Source organism: Spermophilus citellus (assembly GCF_964194105.1).
Source record: "Spermophilus citellus genome assembly, chromosome: 14".
Taxonomy (NCBI): Eukaryota; Metazoa; Chordata; class Mammalia; order Rodentia; family Sciuridae; genus Spermophilus; species Spermophilus citellus.
In genome coordinates, this window is record NC_138194.1 from 98,968,976 (window position 1) to 98,991,495 (window position 22,520).

A 22,520-nucleotide genomic window follows, 5' to 3' on the forward strand; every position below is an offset into this window, starting at 1 on the left:
ACAGTGGTATAAAATTTATTAATATGTCAAAATGAACCCACGATTATGTACAACTATAATGCATTAATAAGGACATTTAAGGAAAGGATAGGGAAAACAATACCAAAAGAGAATAAGCACCATTTTCATAGGGTTGTTAATAGGCTGTGAGAGAATAATGCACAATGACACCTAACACAGTGCCTGGTGGATGGTGAGTTCTAAATAAAAACTACTTGTTAATCATTTATTGACTGCCAGGTACCAGTCTGGGTACTGATGGTACAAACAGAATTAAGGAGGCAAAGTCCTGGTCTTCATGTAGCTTATATTCTAGTAGGAGAGAGACCATCCTCTACAAACACAAAAACACGTTATGATAGAATATCGGCTAGGGAAAATGATTGGGATAAATAATTAGGCAGGAGAAAGAGAGAGATGATGTGCTATCTGCTAGGCTAACCAGAGAAGGTGACTTTGAGAAGGTCACATTTGGCCACAGTCAGGAATGGAGGCAGCATCACTGCCTTCACAAGGGAGCCCTCTCACAGTGACATCATGCTGCCTCCCAGTGACTGAGCAGAGAAAGCGTTTACGAGTGACAAAGAAATAAAACAAGTCAAAGAATAAAGCCAGAGTTTCCTTCCTCGATGCATAAATAAGGAAAAGCTTTGAAAGTGAGTAAGTACCAATGTGCTTTTCTAAGATTATACAAAGCAGCAATGTTTGGAAAGTGGCCATTTCTGATCCTCCAGCCTTGGTGGCCTGCAGATACCAGTGCAGTTTTCTCCTTCCTGAGCAAATGTGTGTGGGGTCTCCAAAGGCAGAGGTCTCTGGAGAACAATTCACCCAGTGCATAGATAGCACCAGCCCAGAAATGGTGAGCATGGGGTTTGGAAGGAGAAAATTAAATTGAATCCGACTTGTACCCCTCATTGACTTGAGTAAGGGGAAAAAATGTGTATATATATATATATATATATATATATATATATATATATATATATATATATATATATATCCCAAATTGCTGAAGGAGAGCACCACAGAGGCAGGTCTGACAGCCCCAGTGGCTCTGAGCACAAGGTGCGGGCGCTCCTCAGATGAGTGGGTAAGCAACTGAATTCACCTATGCCTCCAAATGTCAATTTCCATGTTGCTAAAATGGGAATGACAATATATTAGGTTTTTTTTTTTTTAAAGAGAGAGGGGGAGAGAGAGAGAGAGAGAGAGAGAGAGAATTTTTAATATTTATTTTTTAGTTCTCGGCGGACACACCATCTTTGTATGTGGTGCTGAGGATCGAACCCGGGTTTTCATGAGTTAAATGAGATAATGATTATAGAACAGCGCAGTGCCTGGCAGATAGTAAGCACTTAAGGAATGGTGGCTTTATCTTTTAGAGTTTGCAGAAGGAATGCCGTTATGACTGGACGAAGACTATCTATGCTAGTGGAAGAATGGAAACAGGAGGGCTCAGGGAAGGAAGATCTTTGGAAATATAAAATTAAATGCAAACCTGGCCAGAAAGACTCAGTCTGAAGTGTTCAAGGAAGATCTGTGGGGTCTTCAGGTGAAAGATGGAGCTCCAATGGCATTCAGGGAGACTTGCTTATACATGCCGGAAGCTGTCTCATGTGTTCATGTCTGTGGTTACTTTAAAATATCAACTTGGTCATGTGGGTGTGGTATGGCCAAATTCATAGGACAGAGGCAGGGTTTGAACCAGGTCTCTGACTGGGAAGATTTGAAAGTGTGTTGACTTGCAAAGTAGATCTGTTTTCCTGCCTGTCTTCCAGGGTCAGTGCCATTTTGTGGATTTAGCCAGGACTCTAGGCATCTTTATTCAATTCTGAGTTCTTTTATCAACAAACTGCCCCTAGGATTCTTCTCACTCATCAATTATAAAAAAAAAAAAATTGTGTGCATCTCCCTCAGAACTCTTCAGGGAACCTAGCAAAGATAGTAAAGCATCCGTAAAGACAAATACTAAAATATAACATTACTATTATAAAACAGAGGTCAAGATTCATGTACCTAGTGGTTTTTAAAGATCATTGCAAGGTGATTTTTGTAATTTGTTTTTCTCATCCACAAACCTATGTACACAAATTTGAGACTTTCCAGAACCTACCATTCAGTTGTAATAACTCAATGTCTATCAATAATCAATAAATCCTTATTAGGCCCTGATAGGATTTATTGCTTATTTCTGTACCAATGACAAGGAGTCACTGGGTATTTCTGTGAGAAGGTGAGAAAACCAGCTGGAGAGGTGGGTGGTGTGACTGGGGTCCTGTGCTGCTAAGGTCCAGCCAGGGTCCAGCCAGAGCTTTCTCAGCTCTTGGCACCATGGCTACCAAACTCTCTGGATTGCTGTACCAGCTCCTCTTAGGCGCAAGGGGCTTACTTAATTGGAACAATTATTGGTAATGCATTTTTACATGATGTCATTAGCTGTATTGTCCCAAAGCATAGATTCTGAATGCAGATACGAGGAACAATAGCCTGTTTTAATTTGTTGAAATTATATTTAGAGAAAATAAAGCACGAGCCCTTTAAGGGCATATTGATCTGAATGTGTTGTGTAATTATAGGGCTTTACGTAGGTGACCGTGTTAATTGGACTATGAGAGGTGGAGGACTTAATCAATGGAGTTTGTAACTGAGTGGTTACGATAGTTCTCTACTTATTAGAAAATAGAAAAACTCTGCGAACTTATCGTAAGAAGTGGAAGACACATGTTCTCCTTAACCCTTCCCCTCCCCATCCTGCTCTGTCTCCTGGGAAGCTGACTCCCAGGACGACTCCAAGGACCGCTTCACCCTCCCTCCCTCTCCTTTCTGCTTTGGGTTGGGTTTAGCCAACAGGAAGCACCAGCAAGAAGATATAGAGTTTGGAGCTGTGGCTGAGTGTTCCTGCCTAGGGCTACAACTGTGGTCAGGCATTGGCCCCTGCAGATTTAGGACTCTTACAGCCATAGATCTAGTAGGCCCAATAGTTATAGATCTATATCTCAATAACCTGTCCTTCCCCACCTCCTGCTTCCTCAGGCTTAGGGTGGCAAGCACCCATGTCTAATCCCAGGTGCTTCATGGTTCTTTGCTGGCTTTCCTACTCCCGGCCAATGGAGACCAAAGACTCTCCATTCTCCCTGGGGAGTGTGGCAGCCGCTTCCTGCTGGGAATAAGTCATGGTGGGAGAGGAGAGAGGCAAAAGTGTCTTGCCTCAATTATATATGCTCCAATCTAGGAAAGCACTCTCCTAAAATCAGGACAAATAGGTAGTCGGAATTAAAGGCACACGGCAGATAGGGAGCCTGTTCCGCCCATTCAGACGCGTTGGTGATGGACTGAGGTATCCACAGGAGGCAGGGCTTCCGTCAACAGGCTCAGTGAAAAAGACAGCAGGAAGAACGCCCACAAGGACTTCAGTGCTCTAGCAGCCCATAATCCGTCAGAGACTATCGATGGCCTTGGGGCACAGAGCTCTTTAATCTCAGAGCACAGGAAATTAGAGGGAGTTATAAATAACCCTTGAAGATAGAAAGGCAGCCAAGGATTTGGTTAAGTAGTGATTGAAAACACAGGGAAAAAATTCACAGTTACTCCCATTTTTTAATCTCCTTTTTATGTATCTTCTTACAAGTTATTTTTGTTTGATAAAATATTCTGATGGGATTTTAATAAATATTAAAAAGAGACAATAGTTTCTGTGGTTTTTTTTTTTCCATTACTAGTCAAGAATGAACTACATGTCCATCAGCCTCTTTTTACCTATTTTGGGTAAGAGAAACAAGAGAGATGCTTGTGCAAGATTTGCAGGCAAGGTGACCATGCATCTTGGTTTCCCCCAAATGCTGGGATTTCCCTGGCATGGGACTCTCACTGTTAAAGCCAGGACAGTCCTGAGCAGCAGGATCTGTTGGTGACACCATCTGAGTGTGGAAGAGGTCTCGGCTCACGTGTTGTCACTCTCCTGCTGGCTCATCTTGATAGTGCAGGGCAGTCGCAGGGACTTGTGTCTGCTCCACCTGCCCATGTCTGCTGCTTCCTCCAGCTCCTGATTCCCAGGCTGAACATCGGGGAGGGAGTCCACTGCTCCTCCAGACAAGTGCTGTTGAGATCTGACAGCCTGCCCTCGAGGTCCTGGTGCATCTTTTCTCTTGCTCTCTTTACCTTCCTGAATAGACTGTCTGCCGTATGGACTCAAGCTTTTAAGTCACTTCCTGAAACAACAGCATTACCAGCCCCTGCAATTGCATGAAGTTGAATTTCTACAATTCCCTTTCAAGTGTGAGCATCTATGCATGGACCCCTGTGTCTGCTTCTCTGATTAAACTCCAACTGACCATTTAATTTCCTAAATTTCAGAAAAATCACAATTCTCTTAATTAGAAAACTCGCTAAGTTCATAGGAAAACACCTCACAGCCTGGCCCACACAAATCATACACAAGCACCATGTCTCCCTTTGGCAACTGCTAGATTTGCCATGTGGCTGGACAGCAAATGTGTGCTTGATTTTAAGAACAACATCACAATAGATGGTTCTTGGGTTGCAAAGAGGACTGGAGTCCAGTATGGGTCACTCCACTGTTCAAAGTGTGGGATTTCCTAAGAATCAACAGACAGAATCCTTGAATGCGAACGGCGGGGTCCCTAAGATCCTGCCCTCTATGTCTGCCATACCCCATCTCTCCACTTCTGTCCTCATTTTATGCTTCAATGACACAAACTGATTTATTATTCTTCCTGTGCCTGTGACTGACTCTCTGGGTGATGTTAGGCCAACAAACACCAAGGCGCTGTCTGGCCCTTAGTTGCAGGATCTGTACAATAATCATGTGTAACTCAGGCTGTTCTGTCTCCTGCCTTGTCTTTCTCCACCCCACAGACCTGATACACTGGCTTCAGGCCCCCCTGACTTCTCCAGGTCCACTGAGGGCCATTTCCCGTGGCCACCTCAGAAGATTTCCTACATCATCTCTACCATTACTACTAACTAATAAGAAGAATAATAGTAATGATAATTAAATAGAACAAGTGCTATTTACTACCTGGAACAGGGTTAAACTCTTGCAGGTAAGGAAACTATATAAACTTTGTCCCCAGAAGCTCCTAGTGCCTGTAATGTGGTCATTACCATTTTACAGCTAAAGAGAACTGAGGTTCAGAGAAGTTAAGCAACTTGTCTAAGGCTCCAGAGACTCATGAGTATATGCCTGTGATCTGAATGTAGTGTGACTCCAGAGATCCAGCAACAACCCTTACTTTCAAATTTGGATTGTACTGATCAGCCACAGTGCCCCATTCTGGTCTGCTTACGTGTCCATATTTAAGTAGGTGGAAAGTTCTGGAAGGAAGCAAGGGACCATGGACATTGATTTTTATTTCTGCACCTTTTAACATTATGTGGGGCCCAGGGCAGGTGCTTAACAAAAGTTTTGCAGAAAAATACATGAATGGAAAGAGGGGTGGATGGATGACTAAAATCACCATGGGATCATCTTGGGCTCCCAGACCCAGGTCTTCAATGCCACAGCAAAGCCAGGCATCATTCAATGGAAAAGGAAACACAAGGAGTTTGTGTTCAACACAAAAAAAGAGGTGAATATTCTGGAACTTCTTCCTCTTTCATTTAATATTTCTTGGCCCTAAGCAACTCTCTGTTTTTGCACATAATGCAAAGCCCATGCTGACTTCCACAATTAACCTACTGCTTTTAGCTAGGTGTTGTGTAAAAATGCAAGGAGGAAGCACACACTGGGGGCTTCCACTTTTCTCATTGTTGCCTCACTCTCACTGAAACTTGGGAAGCAAATTATCCGCCTTTTCTATCAAACAACAAAACATTTGCCCAATTAATCTCTGCCCTGGGTTTTGCTTTTCTTAGTCTAAATCCATGTCATTATGCATCTTTCAAATCCTGAAAATGCAATAAAAACAGAGACTAAAGTGTATTTCAGCCCTCATTGATCAACCTAATGATTCTAAATGTATTGGATATAAAATAGATGTTCTAATTTTGCTTACTCTTCATTTTTTCCACACAAACAGAGAAAACCCACAGTGCCTCAGGGGAACAGAAATTGTGCCTCTCTCTGCACTTGAAACACATAATGAGTTTGAGCCAATGGCTCCGTGCTGCCTGGCTGGTGAGAACACTCAGTCCCTGTGCTCTGCATCGGGTGTTCAAGAGACAGTGTCAGGGCCAGAGCCCAGGGCCAGCCAATTAGGAGCAAGGAGTAATAAACCTGTGATTTTGGTTTACTCTCCAAATAAATTATTTTTAGTACTTTGTTTGTTGTCCCAGACATCAACCATTAACCAACTGTTGGCAAACTGCTAGTCATGCAGTGTGCTGGAAGAGAGCACTGTACTAGGAGTCACAATCTCTGTTTTCCAGAATTTATTCTGCCACTGAATTACCAGGTACCATTGAAAAAAGTCATCTATTTTTCAGAGTAACTTCATATTTCCACCTAGAGCAAAAATAGGTAAATAAACATAGACAACGAGAAATTTAAAAATGGATCCTCTGTGTCAGGCTGGGGAGCTGGCCTAGCTAAATGTTTCATGCACTGTGGTTCATGGATTTACTGGGATCTGGAAATCTATCCTGGGAGTAAAGTGTTCCGTAAAATTCCACGTTTTAATTTAGACGAATATTTTTGAAGAGCAGAGAGTGATGCATCTGTCACCTGTGTGACTGACAATCAAGGTCTTCTTGTGATCCTGGCCCACTGTCACCATTTGTCTTAACTATCTTAAGTGAATATCTGAAGATGCCAAAGTTTGAATTTTAATGTTCTACTTCGCTTAGAGGTCCATAGAATCCTAGCATGAATCCTAGGCGTAGAAGGAGTGGCCTAGGAAGCATGTCTCTCTCTACTATTAGATGATCATCTGGAATACTTTAGAGAGGCTGATTGATCCATCCATTCCTTCCTGCCTCCACGTTTATCATGTGTTCTAGCACACCCACGGCAAGCCAGACACTGCCAGCCACGGAGGTGAGCAGCATGAAGGAGAGTCTCCTGGAGCTTCGGGAACTTCGCAGCCTGGTGAGGGACACACACATATCCATAGGGACTATGGACACTGTGATTTCAAGTTGAAACTACCTTTAGACTATGGAACAGTAAATCACTCTGTATGCTCAGCGCCTTATAGACTATTTCTAATCTCTTCATTCATCCCAAATTTATAGAGACTTGTCCAGAGCTGGAGTGACTTGAGCAATGTCCTCACTCATGTTCAAAGTTTATTATGAGCATGAAATGAGACATTCTTAGTGGAATGGCCTTGAAAATGAAAGGGCTTGTGCTTCCTAGGCAAGAATGACTGCCACTAAACATTCTTATTTGTTAGCCTACATCTTTCCATAAAAGGACTTAAAGGAGTTTGCAGCCAAAGCCATATAATAAAAATAGAACTGATAAAACCAGGAAAGGGAGGAAAAGGAATCACATTTGATCAGTCGACTGGGAAATAAGGTGTAGGTATTGCCACCTGCCTCAGACTTGGAGTCCTACAACCTGGGTCTCATCCCAGCACCAGGAAGTCCACCTCAGGATTTAAGGCTTGCTTCCCTACCTTCTAAGCCTCAGTTTTCCTGTTGTCTGTGAGTCAAATCATTTCTACTTCAGAGGACCTATGAGGATTAGGTGTACGTAGATATGAATGCTCCAGGGAGACTTCCTGTTTCTGGTTTCACACACCCAGAATTTGGATGTTGTCATTCCAGTTAACAAGAAGGAAAAAGTTGAACAGACTGAAAATTCCACAGTTCTTCTTGGATCTGTAACAGATAGGACACAGGGAAAACCAATACCCCCTGAGGTTGGAAATAGGCAGATGGATGCAGGGAGGCTTGGCTCAAGGAGGTTGACCCGCCAGCAGACACCTCCTCGGGAATCAGTGCTGGGCAGGAAAGCCGGGACTGACACCAACGGATTGCCCAGGGCTCAGGGTAGACACATCTGGTGGGCGGAAAGGCTAGGGTAACCTGTCACATGGGGGAATCAGCCCTTAGGGTTTTACTTCCAGGAGTTCTCCCAGGTCCTCATGGTAAATATTGCAGTGGAAACTCTGTGCCTCCAGAGGGGTGAGCAAAAGGGAGGACTTGAAATGTGCTGTGTTCTTTTTAAAAAAAAATTTTTTTAGTTGTTAATGGACACAATACCTTCATTTTATTTATTTTTATGTGGTGCTGAGGATCAAACCCAGTGCCTCGCACATGGTAGGTGAACACTCTGTCACTAAGCTACACCCCAGCCCTGTGCTGTGCTCTTTACAAGGTCTGACCTAGGGAGTCCAGGTGACTGACAACCGCAGCCCCCATAGCCATCCCATCCAATCCATGCAGAGAAAGAACCAAGAAACGGTGACATAGAGTCCATGGCGCAGGCTCACTGCAGGTCTGAGGACTTCTCCCAGGACTGATGGGTTCCTCCTCTCCCCACACCTTGCAGCCTCTTGTTGGAGGTCTATTTACAGTAATTCCATCTATCTATATCTACATCTACATATATATAAGTCAAACGAATTAAAGCAATGAATCAGGTACAGGAGGGAAGAGTGAAGATTAGTTTGTTATTACAAAGAACACTACCTGTGAAGAGAAAGAAAGAACTTGGATCATGTTGCATGTTGCAAACTCTAGGACAATCACATACACAAACGTGGAAAGAGAAGGATAAACCATATGCTAAGAAAGGTGAGAAAATGAAATCACGTAACACAAAAATTAAACCACAAAAGGCAGAAAATAGTAGTGAATACCTGTCAAAAATTGTAGCACATGCTTTTGTCTTCTTCTCGTTCCTGGCTCAGATGGTATTCTGTGGGCTGGCCCTCTGCATCTGTCTTGCTCACAGTCTAATCCCAGACCTCTGGTAGTTCTGGTTCTTTATAGGTGGGCTCCAAACCCTGCCAGGAAGATAGGATGAACCCCTCAGAATTATTTTGATGTAAATACAAATGAGTGAATGAACAAATGAAGAGATACATGAAGGTCATTTCACACAGGGAAAAATTGTGTGTCGTTGCTGTTGATGGAGGTCAGATAGGATTCAGTTCTGAGATTCCCTTCCACCTTGTCCCACCATTCCTGTCCACCCACCTGGCCCATGCAACTGCTCAGGCCCAGAGGCCAGCCTGCTGTTCTTTTCTGATGGCCTTCACACCTGCTAAACATGGAGTTGACTCACACAGGTTTGAAAATTTCCCTCTTCTTTCTTCTTGCCTGGTATTTTCATAGCTAAGATTGGAATCTTCTTGTGTTTGAAGATGTCTCTACTGATTCATATGGGAAAAGGTGAGATCCACAGAAAGAATCAGGGCTTGCTCCCTGCCCTCTCAGGAGTGGGGCTGGTGAAAGATCTGGGCTCCTGAAGTTCTCCGTGCTGCTTCATTTGTAGTCCTGGGGTTCCCATTGCTGCGTCTTCTTCTTATATCCTAGGAAGAGTGTGCAGGAGCCTTCTCCCTTCTCTACAGCACATGAACATTTTTTTTTGCCATCAAATACACTTAAAATGATAGCTGAATAATTGGACATTTTCTATATGAAAGGTAAATTTGAAATGAGTTCATACACATATTATGCAACTTACAAGCTTAGTAAAGTAAGATTTGATTTAACAGCAATCTATTATAGCTGATTTATTTCTTTTAACTAATATTTTTTGCCTTTTCTCACAAGTCAGCATTCATTGGTAAAAGAGGAAAACAAAAATCATGATCCTGGGGGGTGGTATCTCTGTGTGTGTGGCGGGGGGGTTGTCCCTGCAAGGCATTAAGGCAGCTATGAGCACAGGATCACAGTCACCATGGCTTGGCACTCGGGCTCCTCCTCATACCAGAGGCCAGGGGGTTGCTCAAAAGAGCTCAGGTCAGACCTTGAGCAGCAGGAGGTGCTGGGTTCTGTTTCCCTCCTCTAGCCACAGCGGGACAACAGCAGAAGGGAAAGAGGAGAAAGAGACCCAAGTCACCCTTGACCTTTCATCCCCAAACAGAATCTTCAGGCTTGTGGGTGACTATCCTGGCTTATCCAAATTTCTACCTAAGTTTGTACCACTACAGTCCCACGGTCTGTGTCTTCCCTCCTACTTTGAGAACTATGCAGGTGGCACTTTTCATATTGCTGTGCAGTCTAAGCAAGATTATTTCTAATGCGGGCCTAATATTGTCCCCATGCAGATGCTCGCTCTTTTAAAATGAGCTATTCTCCATCCTCCCAACATCCCAGAACGTTTTCTCTTGTAAGTTACTCCTCCGGCACAGAATGCGAGCTATTTTGCAGGGTGATGTCCTTTGGGTCGATTCTTTCAGTGTTATTCTTGGGCTGAAGATTAGAAATGTTTTTAGCTCCTGATGCCTAATGCTGAATTGCCTGGAAGGTGCTTATTTCAGAAGCTGCTTTCCTTGCCTGTCCCCAGGGATCACCAGGGATAAGGAGGAGGAATTAGGTGTTGCTGAGCCTCACCTGGGCTCACAGGCTATTGGCCACACCCCGTGAGTTGCTTTATTGAGATCTTATTTTATGTCAGGTGCTTTGCTAACGGCTGTACATTATTTTCCTCCTTGTTCAGCCATCCAAAGAGATCAATGAGGAGGATATTCTGCATCTATTTTACAGATTAGGAAAACAGAGGGGCAAGGGGGTTACATTCCTCAAACAGAAGATAAATAGCAGGGCTTGCATTTGAACTCTGGACTAGCTGACATCATCGTCCCTGATCTACCAGCACTCTGCTGACAGTGCACCCTCCCTTCCAGTTTGTAATGTGGCTCATATGTGCAGAGGAGACAAGAGAGAAGAGCAGTATAAACATCTTAAAAATGGGAGCAGGGAGGCTGTGTGAGGAGAGTGGAGCAGAAGCCTCGCCTCCTTTGGACAACTCCTGATTCCTGTCTGTCGCCAGGCCCAGGTCAACAGGTGCCAGGGCCTGTCCTCTGTAAATTCTGTCTGTGAGCTTAGACCCCTGGGAGGCCCACGCCCCTGGGCTCAGGACAATTTCAGCAGCATCTGCATGACAGTTGACGTCCCTGCGAGCCCTGGAGGATGAGCTGCTGTGGAGCAGTGCAGATGGTGAAGAACGAGGATGTGGATCAGCACAGGGAGCCTCCAGCCTCAGAGGCTGGGGGAGAGTCACGGTGAGTCCATGGAGAAAAAGAAACATGGGCATTTTTAGCCTGGGTGGGAACAGTGTGAAAATAGCAAGTGCCTGTAATTACATGGTGACTGGAGTTTACGCTGGATTCAGACTGTGGACGATGCAGCGCAGGCTATGCCATCCATCTGCTGCTGTGTGGCTTGCCAGGAAATAAATATGCACAGAAGCCAGGAGAAGGGAAAACCATGGCGACCTGCGATAATAACCTCCTGTTGCTATTTTAACTGATGTCGTGACACTGGAGTAAAAAACGAGGTCCTTATCTTAGGGCCAGATAGTGAGTTTGCAGTGACGAAGTTTGTTTGCTTAGACATTTATCCCATGTTTTGAAAGTGTTTAAGTTTTGTCCCTTCAATGCCATTTGAGAGGCAGACTCTTCTTTCCCGTTTCAACCCAGTGACTTCGACAAAGGGAGCATACATTCTGTGACCGCCACTTTTGCTACCTGCTGGGGACCTGGTGACACATGCCATGGAGTGACAGGTGAAGTAGTTGGAGCATGAGCAGGATCACAGGGGTACAGAGCAGGAGTGCCTAACTCTACTAGGGCAGGACAGCGAGGAGGTAAGTCAGGCAGGTCTCCCAGGTCTGCAGATGTTGAGGGCCACAATCAAGTCAAGATGGCACCTGGCACTTTGCCAGGAGGAGTGGTTTGTGAAGTGGTTTGCCATTGAGCCATTAAGATGATGAGGATTCCTTAATGACTGACTGCTGTATCTAGATGATGTGAATTAAGTTAAGCTGTGTGTAATTAGTTAAGTATATATACCTCTGCTGTCCCGTAATAAAGCGGCTCCCGCTGTTTCAATCTTCACAAGTTGCTTGTCACCCCCCCCCCCCCGGGTCATTTTGCCCATCCAGACTGTGGCATGCAGGAACTGGCCCCCTGGGCATCTGACAGGGAAACAAAGAGGCCACAACCTTGCAGGCACAAGTTTGCCTGAGATACTGCAAGTCCTTGGGGGTAAGTCTAAAATACGAAGCAGTGTGGATGGCATTCAGCAGGAAGCGAGAAAGAAGGTAAGTTAAGGCAAGTGGGAAATGAAGTGACATGCAGGAAGAGCCCAGCTATCTTGGCTACAGAGCCAATCACCCAGGATGGTGATCCAGAAGAAGCATGCATTGGGGGAGCAGGTTGAAGCCCAGGAGAACCACCTTCTAGCCACTCTGGTGACATTAGGAATTTATGTATCTTTTGAGCTTCAGTCTCCCTGTGTTTAAGCTAAGAACATTTGTATTTACTTTACAGGATTGTTCTGACAAATTAAAAAAAAAAATCTAATGGCATGAAAGAACCCAGTATATTCCCAACACATAGAATATGGGTATCTTCTCTGAGCATTCAGTTGGTGCCTAGAAAATTTGGACTGAATAATAATTTCTTTCAACAAATAGAAACAAATTCAAAATTAGCATGACAAAATTAATTAAAAATGATTCTGAGAAATATTTTTATCACTTGAGAAGAATGTGTCCTGGGGCAGGGAAGGCAGTGACAGGCGAGGCCCAGAAGACAAGGAAGGAGGGAGGAAGAGGAGTGAAAGGCAGATGGCTGTGCGGGGAAGCCAGCGCTGATTCCAAGCCAGCGAGAGCCCTGCCCGACTCTGTGCTGAGGCCTCATTCATAGAGACCCAGTCAGGCAAGTGTCCTTTGTGAGGTGGCCCTCCTGGACCTGAGAGACAAGGCAGGCTCTGTCACAGCTTCCCTGCTCATTCTTTCTCTCTGTCCCCCTGAGTCAGGAAGCAATAATTCTTTCTAAGCTGGCTCCTGAACATGCAGTTAATTTAGATCTATTGAGTTTACAGGGATTACCTTGCTTCCTTTGTAGTAAATAAAGCTATAAACAGCTGGTGAAATTGATTAATGGCTCCAGGAGAGCTGCAGCATTTGATCAATGACAAAAGCTGTTCCTTGGGTACGGTCTAGAGAAGACAGGAGCCCAGGGCGAGGACCACAGCCCTGGGAGGCACAGGCCGCGCCGGGAGGAGCAGCAGGAGGTTCCTTGAGCTCAGGATGCCGCTTTCTGGCCTGAATAAGGGCATCGTGCACATCCTTACGTCCTTTTTATTTCTCATTGGACTTTATATAATTGTCTGATTTCCTATTTATTAAAAGACAACAATTACATGGAACATGTGAGGAAAAAATGCAAATAGGTAAAAATGAACAACAGCATCCAGTTCAAAGCAGGGGGATGCTCTCATGTGCCCATCTCATCCTTGGCCATGTGTACGTGCCAGGTTTGCAGTTTTAGTTTGCTCCCTGGCAACCCATGCTCTGCAGGCAATCAGAAAGAATGTCTATAAACATGGGAGTGCTATGCACTACTTGAGCCCTTGGGGAACTTCCTCAGGCCCCTTCAGGATAAAGCTTCCAACATCAGCCAACCTGACAGCTCAGCTCCCCTGGGCTGTCCTCTTACCTCTGACCTCACCTCCTGGCAACTTGCTGGCTTCTGAGATGCCAGTCACGCAGATCCACCTCTAGTCTCACAGACATCCCCTTGGCTTTCCCACCATGCCACGTCTTGTCCTGCTCCCTCCTCTGCCTTGAAGCTTCTCCCCTGTTCATTGCTGGGTGATCCCAATATGCCCCACACATGTCAAGAACTCCTCCTTTCTCCTGCATGGACCAGTCTTCTGGATAAACTATACCCAAACATGCTGCTTTTCTACTTCTGTTTCACTATAGTTATCATAGTTTGGGTGAATTAATTAATTTATTTCTTTATAAATTTATTTATTTATTGGTACTGGGGATTGAAACCAGGGATGCTTCAATACTGAGCCACATCCCCAGCCCTTTTTATTTTTAATTTTGAGACAGGATCTCATTAAGTTGCTTAGGCCCTCATTAAGTTGCTGAGGCTAGCTTTGAACTTGTTATTCTGCCTCAGTTTTGGTGATTTTTGCTCATCTTTCTTCCCTGTAGACTGCAAACTTCCTTGGCGGAGAACATCTACTGATTTACCCCTGTTCATGCAGTGTTGCACGGAGTATCTAGATCATCACTGAGTCTTTGTTGACATTCAAATTCAATTATAAAAACACAAATTTATATTCTGCCCTTTTCAGTTAGCATGATCCTAACCCTAGGCCACATGATGTATTTGATTGAGTTTTCATTACTCCATCCAGTAGACTTTTTCTACTCTGTCAGCTCCTTGTAATTGGACAATTGAGTTTGGTCATAAACAGTGCCTACCTTTTAAACTTCCTGTGGCTGATACATATAAAATTATTCCCAGGAAAATGGGTTAGATTGAGTGGAGTGTTTTCTTTGTTAAACAGAAACATAATCATCAAAGCACCTGTCACATAGCATGCTGAGGACTCTCACTGGGAAGGAGGCACCAGGGAGATCTCAGTGGTGCCAGGCAAATGTGGGAAAATGCAGGGCATGTATCAGGTAGAATAGCTTCTAAATCTAGTTTCCTAAATTCAATAGTGTGAGAAAAACTCAAACTGGACAGATTAAAGGCTTTGGCTGTGTTGAAGTCTTACTTACCAAAACAGGGGCATGCTAGATTGAGCCTTCTGACCATAGTTTCCAATTCTCTGAAGTCTAGAGAATTAAAACAGATGGAATTTGTAAATTAGTTCAATGTCTAGCACATAGAAAGCAACTAATAACATACCAGCTATCATTGACAATATAGTGATGATCCTTATGATTGGCATTTGTCTACTGAAATTGGCCATCTGCCATTATCTTGAGGTTCCTTGGATTCTGACAGCTGTAGTAAGTTCTGGTGACTCTTCTGTCAGCACAGAGGCAGGAAGTTTTCCAGAATAGGTTGCTCAACAAACTCAGCATATCCCCACTCTTTAGATGCATTCCATTATCATGCAAGAATTCTCAGAGTGCTTTGCATATTCTACCCCTTTCAACTGGACACATTAGTTTAAAGGGCACAATTACTTCCCACTGAATTCACAGTCAGTACACTGCAGTACCATAGAGACATGATCAACAATCACTCATGGGGCAATTTAGCTCAATGCCAACTCCTGCCCATGTCTTCTGGCCAGTTGAATTTTTACCACATATTAGATAACACCCAGCAATGAGGTCTGTGGCTTTGCACTCAGCCTCTGGTTACTGCTATGTTTCTTCAGTGGAAAATTGTTGGTCACCTAGAGCAGCAGCACCCATTCTCAGGAGGATGTGAAGCAGGAGGTTTGATGCTCACCTATGTGTCTTTCTGGCTCTAGAGGCAGAGAACGACTTGGGCACGTGAGAGAAGAAAAGAGCACAGTCACACGGACTTCTGTATAATTTAGCAGACCTGAGGATGGCATCTTAGCTTAATCTGGGTGTATTTTTCTTTTAAATTCTGTATATAAATGAGAATTTACAGTATTTTTCTTTGTGTATCTGGTTGTTATGGTTTGGTTATGGAACGTTCTCCAAAAGCTCCTGTTAATGAAGGAATATTCAGAGGTTAAATGATTAGATTATGAGAGTTATAAACTAATCAGTCCATCCTAGTTTTAATGGACTAACTGGGTGGTAACTTTAGGTAGGTGGAGCCTGGCTGGAGAATGTGAGTCACTGGGAGTGTGCCTTGGAAGGATGCATCTTACCCCCATTCTGCTTCCTGACCCCACCGTGAGCTGAGCATCTCTTCTCCACTGGGCTCTTCCTCATGATATGCTGCTTTATCTTGGGCCCAGAGCAATGAAGGCACCCATCTGTGAACTGACACCTCTGAAACTGAGACCTAAGTAAACTTTTCCTCTTCTAAATTGTTTTTATCAGATACTTTGGTCACAGACATGCAAAATCTAACTATAACACCAGCACATTTCATTTAGAAGAAATCTCCCAGTTTTATCCATGTGGCAAAGGGAAGTATCTCCTTCTTTTTTAAAGGTTGAATAGCATTACATTGTTTGCAATATGTATTATAATTTCTTTATTTATCCATCTATTGAGGGGTGCTTAGGATATTCCCACATCTTGGTTATGTGAATAATCATACAATGGATATGGGGATTCAGATACCTCTTTGACATCCTGATTTCAATTCTACCTAGAAGAAAAATCATATTGTAGTTCTATTTATCATTTTCCATGATGGCTCTATTAATTTACATTCTCTTCAGCAGCATACAGTGTTCCATTTTCTCCATTCTCACCAATACTTATCTTTTGTTTTTTTTGATAATGGACATCTTAACAGGTGTGAGGTAATAATAGCTCATTGTGTTCTTAATTTGTATTTTCTTCATGATTAATGATGTTGAACATCATTTCATATACCTGTGGGCTATTTATACGTCTTTCTTTTAGAAATGTATTTTCATTGTCTTTGCCCATTTCTAATGGGGTTGTTTGTTTTCTTGATGTTGAGCTGTTTGACTGGCCAACCTGGTTAATGGATGATACCTTTATCTTTGCTTTGGACCATCTTTGGAAATACAGGCATTTATACCTTTTCTTCACGAATTAATCTGGCCATGAAGGTAATATTAAGTCATTTTTTGTTTTGACCAGGACCCATTCTAAGACAAGACAGAATTGAAGTTGAATGTGGTAGGTCTTCCACTTATTCGCCCATTTAACCAATAATTACATGTGAGCCAATGATTATTCAGACTTTCACTGGCAAGCATTGTTGAGGAAAATAGTAAGAGTTGTGGAAAGGCTGAATGTAAGTAATTACACAAATGAATGTGTTTATATAAAGATATTTTCTCACATAAATAATTTTCTGATAAGGGAGATTCAAGATGGTGGATTAGAGGAAAATTGCATTTCCATTTACTCCATGGCTTGGGATTCTAGCAGCAGAAGTAGTGCTTCTCAAAAAGTTGGGTGAAAGAGAAATTTCACTAAAATTCGATATTGGACACTCAGAATGTCTTAGAGACCCAGAGATTTGGGTACAATCAACAAAGGAGAAAGAGTACATTGGAACCAAGCTGGTCGTGACAGAGGCAGCAGCACTGGTTCACTGTGGAGAGGAGGGATACCATGAAACACAACAGGAAGATATGGTATGGAAAGACCTATAGATCAGAAAAACAGCCTTCATGTAACTAATCTAGAGACTGCACCACAAACTGGTATTGGAAAAATGCTCTGTACTTTTAACCTGTCAGCAGAGAGCTGAGGAGGGTGCCATCTTGAGGTGGTCAGGCTACAGCTGCTGAGCTGGAGTCCAGGAGATCATAGCAAACACTGCTATACTGTCCTGGCAAGCACCCATAGGGTAGCCTTCAGGTTTACCTAGCAGGACAGGAGTGAAACAGGGACTGAAGAGAGTGTACACAGGGGGTTCAAGTCATTAAAATGAAGAAGAGCCAAAAATCTTTTTCTTTTTTCCTTTCTTTTTTTTTTTTTTTTTTTTTTAAATCTGATGGCTCATGTGACCAGCTAAAGCAGGTCAGGCATCTAAACAGGCAGATACACTCAGGGACCAAGCCTGAGAAGGCTGTGTTTATGGGCAGCAGAGAGTGTGGAGGATTGGCTTCCATGCTCCATAAGTAAAATTCTTGGGAGGCTCCTAAGATACAGTCTCCCAGTAGTGATAGGCATCTGTGGGGACCTAGGGGTGTGCTCATCTAATCCCTCCAGAGCATATATCTCCCAACAAAGTCCCCAAGGCCTAATTAGACCTAAGCCCCAGCTCTGGGAATGCATTGATCTGGTCTATGCACACACACAAAAAAAACATTCCATTCTACCTTATACTGGTGAGAAGGGAAGCTGTGGGCTATTTCAACCAGCTTCATTCTCAGATCAGCTGGAGGCTTCATTCCAAATGATTGCTCAATGACCAACACAAAAAGAAGGGGTTAAAACACCCAGCTCAGTTGGGCAGTCAGTGATCATCTATTCTCATCTACTGTTTGGACCACCTCCTTGGATATGATCCTTTCATTTTTTCATTAAGAATTTATATATGTATGTATATATATATATATATATATATATATATATATATATACACACACACACACACACACACATATATAAATATATACCTGCTCTGCTGATTTTTTTTCATTCATGATATACATATATATTATATATATATACATATTTTATATATATATATATATATATATATATATATATATATATATAATTGTAATTTTTTTTCTTGCCTTGTCATTTGAAGGTTACAGTTTTTGGGTTTGTCTATTTTTGTTTCATTTCTTTTTTTCCTATTAACAACCAAATTCTCTTTTTCTTTCTTTTTCCCTTTACTTTTATGTTTGTCTCCTCCCATATAAGTACTTTCTATTATATTTACTCTGCATTTTCTCTGTTCAGATTTTTTGTAAATTCTCTACTAACTCCCTATCACAGTTATTTGTCTCTTAATCAACTGTAAAAACCTTTTAGAACAAAGTAGTTTGCATAGCTCCTCCTTTCACCATTCATCTTGTTGCTATTATTACTGCTGTGGATGACATAGTTGACTCATAGTTGACACCAGCTGTTTGTTTTAATGCCAAATCCAATTTTGGTTATTTATTGTATTTGCTGTTGGCAATTGCTGACCCCACTAGTCCAATTTTTGTGGTAAATAGTGTTGTAGATGTCATTGTAGAAACCAGGTGCTTATTTCAATGATGTATATTGTTTACATTAATTATTATTTTCCCCCTTTCTGTGAGGTGCCAAGAAAGTATAGTGACACTAAGTTTTTAGGGTAGAGACGTGGCTGCTGACCTAAACTCAGCCAAAAAACAGTGTACCTTGCTCCACATACAGATTAATAACATTTATTCAATAGCTTACCTTATTACAAAGAGTAGACTAGACAAAATCCAAACTAATGACAGGCCCCAAATAGCAATGGCTAGGGATGGGCCCTCAGGTCCCACTCATGGACATCTACTGTTACAGCAGGAACAGAGAGAATTTACACAAAGTCTGTGGATACCACAACTACAAGGGTGTATCCATATAGATTACACTAGGACACTTTGGCAAGAGAAAGATGAGACGTAAAAAGACCCACACATAAGCATAAAAGAAAAAATCATTTCAACTGATTCATAAAATCCAACCATAATACAAAAAATATAAAGAAACATGGTAAATGTTATCTAAAGTTTATAAGTCACCAGCAACTAACCCCAAAGGTATTGAAATAAATTAAATATCAGATAAAGAATTTAAAATAATTAATTAATTAATAGGGGGAACAAACCTTCCAACATAAACAGAAATTAAAAGAATTTATGACTACTAAGCCAGCACTACAGAGTGTACTAAAAGAAATATTCCACACAGAAGGAAAAAATATCTGGAGCTCACAAATGAACAAATCTCATTTGAACAGTAAGTAGGCAGATGAGAAACAGCACAATATTAAACACTAGAAATAAATCAAAATGGTCTCAACTCATTAATTAACAGACACAGACTGGCAGAACAGATTTAAAAAAGACTAAATTATATGTTGTTTGCAAGAGACTCACAGGCAAAGACAGCTAAAGGTTGAAAGTAAAAGAATGGAAATTGGGGCTGGGGATGTGGCTCAAGTGGTAGCGCGCTCGCCTGGCATGCGTGCGGCCCGGGTTCGATCCTCAGCACCACATACCAACAAAGATGTTGTGTCTGCCGAGAACTAAAAAAAATAAAATATTAAAAATTCTCTCTCTCTCTCTCTCTCTCTCTCTCTCTCTCTCTCCTAAAAAAAAAAAAGAATGGAAATTGATATACTATGTGAATGGAGCCCCCCAAACACGCAGGAGTAGCTACTCTCATATCCGACAATGTAGACTTTAAACCAAAATTCATCAAAAGAGAGAAAAAAGGTCACTTTATACTGTTAAAGGGAACAATCCAAAAAGAAGATATAATGATAGTAAAAGTTTGTGTCCCCAAAGTGTGTGCAACTAATTATATAAAAGAGACACTGTTCCAACTAAAGCCTCAAATATACCTCAGTACAATAATACCAGGTGATTTCAACTCATTTCTTTCAACAATAGATGAGTCATCCATACATAAGCTCAATAAAGAACCTCTGGACCTGAAATGTCTTATAAGTCTTATGGACTTCACAGATATCTGTGGAATATTTCATCTAACAAGAGTCCAATGTACTTTCTTCCCAGTGGCTCATGGATCCTTCTCCAATATAGAGCATAAATAGACACAAAGCAACTCTTAGCAAATACAAATACAAAACAAAACAAAATGAAACACACACACACACAAACCCAGATATAGTTGCTTTCATCTAATCAGATCACGATGGAATAAAATTAGAAATCAAATAAAAAACCCTACAAAACTATATAAACACATTGACACCAAACAATACAGTTTGGATGATGAATGGTTAATAGAAGAAATGAGGGGGAAAATGAAAAATTTCTTAGACTCAAATGACAATAGTGATAGCACATACCAAAACCTCTAGGACACTATGAAAGCCGTTCTAAGAGGAAAGTTTATAGTTACGAGTGCCTACATAGGGAGGTCATAAAAACCCTAAACAAATAATCTAACAATGCATCTCAAAGGCCTTGAAAAACAAAGCAATCCAATTCCCAAACCAGTAAAATAACTGAGGATATGATCTCAATTATTTCCTTCTTTTAAAGGAAAATCACTGCAATTGAGAATGAAAATACAACACAAAGTATTGATGAAAGAAAGGTTGGTTCTTTGAAAAGATAAAAAAATTAATAGCCCTTAGACAAACTAAACAACAGAAAAAGAGAAAAGACCCACAATTAATAAAACTAGAGATAAAAAAGGAGAAATCACCATAAAAATCACAGAAATTTAGAGGAACTTTAGGGACTATTTTGAGAACTTATACACCAACAAATTAGAAAATACAGAATAAATGAATACATTTCTAGGCATACAATCTGCCAAAATTGAATCAAGAGGACACAGAAAACCTAAACAGACCAATATCTTGTAATGAGAGAGCAGTACTAATAAAACATCTTCCAACAAAGAAAAGCTCAGGACCAGATGGATTCTCAGCTGAATTCTTCCAGATTTAAAAAATATCTGATTACAATGCTCCTCAAATTATTTCATGAAATAGAAAGGGATGAAATATTTCCATATTCTTTCTATGAAGAATCACTCTCATACCCAAATTAGATAAGAACACACCAAGGAGAAAACTACAGACCAATATCCCCGATAAGCTTAGATACAAAAATCCTTAATAAAATATTAGCAAATAGTATTCAATAGTATATTAAGAAGATTATACATTATAAAGGAGTTGGTTTTGTTCCATAGATACAAGAATGTTCTAATATATGCAAATCAATAGTGTAATTTATCACAAAAATAGAATTAAGAACAAAAATTTCTTAGTCATCTTAAGAGATGCAGAGCACGACTCTGAAAAAGTTCAGCATCCATTCATAATAAAAACACCGGAGAAACTAGGAACAGAAGGAACTTACTGCAACATCATTAGGGCTATCTATAAAAAACACAAAATCAATCTCATAGTAAAAGGGAAAGCATTTTCTTAAATATCTGGAACAAGACAAGGATGTTCACTCTCACAGCTTGTATTTAATATGGAAGTAGAAATTTGAGCCAGAGTAATTAGGCAAGCGAATGAAATGAAATTTATAAAAATAGGAAAGGAAGAAGTCAAATTTTCAACCATTTGTGGATGATATGGTCCTAAACCTAGAAGATCCATAAAGCTCCACCAGAATACTTCTAGAGCTAATAAACAAATTCAGCAAGGTAGTAATCAGGATAAAAATCAATAGTTTTCCTATATACCAACAGTGAATCTGCTGAGAAAGAAAATAGGAATACAATCTCATTCACAATAGCCTAAAAAGTATTTAGGAATAAACCTAACAAAAAAGGTGAAAAACTCTGCAATGGAAACTATAAAACATTGAAAAAATAAATTGAAGAAGACACAAAAATTGGAAAGACCTCCCACATTCATTTACAGGGAAAATTAATACTCTTGAAAGGGGCATAGTACCAAAAGCAATGAACAGATTCAATGCAATCCCATCAAAATATCTATGATATTCTTCACATATCTAAAAAAGAATGACAAAAAGCACTAAAATTCATTTTGAAAAATAAAAGACCCAGAACAGTCAAAGCAATTCTAAGCCAAAAAGCAATGCTGAAGTCAGTAATAATACCTGACTTTAAATCATACAACAGAGCTGTAGTAACAAAAACTGTATGATACTGGCATAAAAACAGACACATAGACTATAGTACAGAATAGAAAACATAGAGACAAACCTGATCCTTGATGAAGGTGCCAAAACACATTAGAGAAAAAGATAGCCTTTTAATAAATGTTACTAGGAAAACTGGCTACCCATATGTAGAAGAATGAGACTGGAACTTTATATCTCACCCTGCTCAAAATTCA